We start from the raw sequence: 4,482 nt of genomic DNA, 5'->3' as shown, positions 1-4,482 counted from the left end.
ATTATTTCAGTTTTTTAATTTTTTTTTTTTTTTTGTAATGCGAGCAAAGTCTGTTAGGTCTCCTTTTTCTCTTTTCTATATGGAATATTTTATTGTAACTTGTTATAATTCTTCATTTCCATTTCCTTTGTTTATATCCTCAGTCCTGTTTTCTATCTCTTTTTGGGTCTTAGTGGTATCTTTTATGCTACTTTCAATGTGGTCTTTGCTTTGCAATGGTTTTGTTTTTCTCTTCTCTCTTGCTGTCTCACCATGTTTCACTGGAGTTCTCACATCTCTGCTCTGACATTTTATAATGATAGTGGTTTCTTAATTTTTGGACTCATGCTGATATATTTGATCAAAATTTTCTTCAGTCTTATGGTGGCATTTTCATTGCTCCATGTTTCAGGAATTCTTATAGAGTCATAGGTATGAATTATTTTGCTTTTATTTTTCTCCACTCAGTTGATATTGGCAGCTGAAAGTCTCTTCCCTCCTGTTTCTATGATAGAATACCATCTACATTTGTAGCTTAACTGTATGAGTCTTTATTCATCCCTACCTTTTCTAATTTTCCATTGTGCCTAGTCAGTTCTAGTGGCAGTTCCTGCCACTCTCACATACATCCTTCCTGTTATTCCATCAAGAGGCTTGATGACTTCATACCTCAGAGGGTGTCACTTTGGAGAGTTGTACTTTGTCCCTGGGTTGGAACTCGGTAGCCAGAGACGTTCTCAGCATCTTTCAGTACCCATCTTGACCTTCACAGCATCTGACTGCTCTTCCTTTAATGCTATAGTTTGGATAATACACACTTCTTAGTTTCATTGAAGGTACAGTTTACATTTCTCTCTCATATTCCTTATTGCATTTAAATGATATTTTAGAGAAGAGAAGAAAAAATCCATTTCTACTTGGCCATTTAAAAACTTTTCTTTGGGCTTCTTGCTTTTGTTGTTGGGATGGTCTAATCCTAGGCCTGTCTCCTGCTTCATCTCACCTTGTAGGCTTGTCTTCATTGTTCTGGGTCAGGAGAGATTGTATTCCTAGATCCTTTCCACTGGGTTGCTTATACTGACTGCTGGATGGGACTCTGAATACTGACTCTTGATATTAATTAGTGATGATGGATAATGCTTTGTCCTTTTGAAGGAAAGAAAATGTGCCAGTACTTTTAGTCACCCTTGAGAGACCTGATTAGACACTGTACTATTCCTATGGGATCTAAAAGCACTGTATTTCAATACCCAGCAGAAGAGCTTGTAGTTTTATCCTGAGCCCTGTAGATCAGTTTCCTAGCTCACTAGAGTCACACTCCACTAATTTCCTGCACTCAACATGTCAGGTCCTTGCTGAAAACCACATAATGGGTTCTCCAGTAATTTTCTTATGTGAATTCATGTGAATGGTTTCCTAAACTGAGAAGAAAACAATCAAGACCATATTTATATTTCTTATGTATGTAACCACAGCCTATATTTTAAAAAGTAATGGAGTGTGGCATACAACTGTAACTGTCAGCTCAGTGCTACAGGAAGGACGCTGGCCAGGCAGATGAGAGAGTAGGACATGTTTACACACAAGGGACCTCAAAGGCTTATCTTTCTTTGCTGTGCCTTGTCTACGTGCCTTGGTTGTCTATGTCTCTTAGAGGAGAATAGGCAGGGAAGGGACACAGGACATTATTCATGCTAATAAATGATAGTCACAGAGTGTTGATGAGCACAGGCTCTGGGATCAGATGGCTTGGGTTCAAGTTCTGGCATTGCCACCTATTAAAAGGATGATCTTGAACAAGTTCTTAATTTCCACGTACCTTTGTTTCTTCTTCTGTAAAAAGATGATAAGATGCCAATACAACACTTTATAAGTTGTTTTTTAGAAACACAGCAAATTATGTATATAAATTGGCAAGTAGTACTTAACAAATATGTATTATTAATGTTATGGTAGGGCTAAACATTGCCTTTGTTTTTCAGTACTGGGGGTTAAACCCAGGGTCACTCTACCACTGAGATATATCCCCAACCCTTTTTATATTTTATTTTGAGACAGGGTCTCACTAAGTTGACCAAGTTGGTCTTAAACTTGTGATCCTCCTGCCTCAGCCTCCAGAATAGATGGGATTATAGGTGTATACCACCATAACTGGCTGAACATAATCTTTTGAAGAAGAAGGGTCCAATTCCCAGTACTGAGACCTGAGGTTGCTTGGGTGAGAGAAGTTTGCAGGTGTTTTCACAGGGCTATAAGAGACAGAGAGAGTCACCTGGCTGGTGGACATATTCAGACTTCACCCTTCCCTGCCAGTCAATCTCTAAAGAGTCAGGCAGACACTATCCCAACTATTAAAAATGCAGCGGCTCTCATGATTGGCATAACTCTCATCATTTAGGTAGGACTTTATCCATTTTCCTCTTGTCCTTTTTAACAATCCTGTGAGAGATATTTTTACAATGATAAAGTTGTAAGCAGGTGATGTGACTTTACCAAGGTTTTGCTATTGGTATAAAGTGAAAACTGTTCTAAAATTAAGATTTTTCTTTATTCTGTGCTTATTTACTAAACTGGTTTTTGAGTGATTTGGAGATTGGTCACAATGTCTGTAAGACTTGCTTTTGGTGTTTCTCAAACTTCATGGTTTAAAATGTAGGTTCTTAGGACCAGAGGTTCTCAGACCCAGAGTCTGAGGCTTAGGAAGGGATCAGGAACTTGCCATTTGTCCCTGGGTATCTTGTAGGATCCCATTTCTGGCTTTTATTGCCTTTGGTTGCTGTTCCTTTAAGATTATAGTCTGGGGTTATATAAACCTCTCAGTTCAATTGAGCATAGAGTCAGATGATTTCTGTTCATGGTTCCTAACTCCTGATATTTCATTTTGTGTGACTAATATTTCAAGCTCCCATACCTTACAGGTGACTCACTTTGATGAAATTATACTAATGTATTCATCCATAACATATGGAACATTTACTGTGTGTCAGTTTCTTTTCTAGGTGCCTGGATATAGTCACCTGGATTATCCAAGAGGGCTCCAAAAGTCATCAAAAAGAGATGCAGGAGGGAAGGTGATGTGAGGAGTCAGAGATTGGAGTGATTCGGCTACAAGTCAAGAAGGCTGGGAGCCCTCAGAGAGGAGGAGAGAGGCAGGCAACAGGTAGCCTAGGAAACCACACTTGCATCAGCAAAGGAAACTCTGCCCCCATGGAATTCACGGACAAGTGTGAGAAATGGGCAAGGGAACAGCCCAGTTCTACACAGTATGGTGAGATGGTTGTGTTCATCTGGAGAACATGTCTTAGTGCTGCCCCTATGACATTTTTGCTTGTTTGTAGTTTAGTACAAATTCACATATTTGTCATTAGTACGGTCTGAAGGTTTGTCTAATTATGTGCTTATAAAGGTCTCATATTAGACTGACCCAGAATTAAATTACATTTTCTGTAAACTTAGAACAAAGCTATGTGTGTATTATATGTGAAAATTATCCATATATATAAATATATATGTGTGTTATATTTCTATCCTCTTCCTTCACCTACCATGAATAGCATCAAATATTTCCACTGTCATCTTGTGCGATCACATGTTTAATCAGTGACTTATTACTTATTAAGTGCTTTTGTTTACTACTTCATTCTCATTTTTGAGGTAGGAAGAAAAATTACCAGCTGTTTTTCAGAGAGGAGGCAGAGGTTCAGAGAAGTTTTGGCCTGACCATTATTACCCACCTGGTCATTGGCAGAAAGGAAGCAATCACCATCCTCTGACTCCTAATTCAGGACTCTTTCCATGGCATCACACAGCAGAACAAATCAGCAAACTCTGGGCAAAGCTGCCGAGACTGGAAAATGCATAACCTGGACAGGGTTCCTGTAACAAAAATGTGAGCATTCAGTCACCTCCTTTTAGCAGCACTGATCAATGACACGCTCTTCCCAGTGCTCAAAGCCGTGTTTTGAATATTGATGGTGGCGAGCTAAGCAAATTACAGGGCAGAGAGCAGCAAATACACCAAGCCCATTAAACATGAGTAAAATGACCACTTTTAAAAACTGTTTATGGGCCTCATAGGGAAACGCATACATGGATAAAAGGAGACCAAAACCAGCAGCTTAATACTGTAGCAATTCATCAAAAAAACTTACCTTAGGCAGAGACTATAACTTCTATGAGAATAAGATTAAATGTGAGTGTCTGTTTCTATCATTTTCTTTCCTTGGCAGTTTTGACCTTCCTTTCATAAAATAATAGTTAATAATTGTGTGTGTTTTTAGAAAGCAAGTGAATTTTTTTCCCTTTCTCCCTATGATCATTTTTATATGGACACCTTGGATATACAAAAACTGCTGGAGATGGTTAAAGCAAGGTTGTGTGAGTTGATTAGCAACACCACTACCTAGTGGATAGACTCATTGGGGGGTATTTAAAGATATAGCCCCAGAATAAATGTTGTTCAAACAGTGGCCTCCAGCCTATGTGAATATTCTCCTTAAAAAC

Source organism: Sciurus vulgaris, assembly GCF_902686455.1.
Source record: "Sciurus vulgaris genome assembly, chromosome: 7".
NCBI lineage: Eukaryota > Metazoa > Chordata > Mammalia > Rodentia > Sciuridae > Sciurus > Sciurus vulgaris.
The sequence above is the reverse complement of the archived record's forward strand: the minus strand, read 5'-3'. Positions refer to the sequence as shown.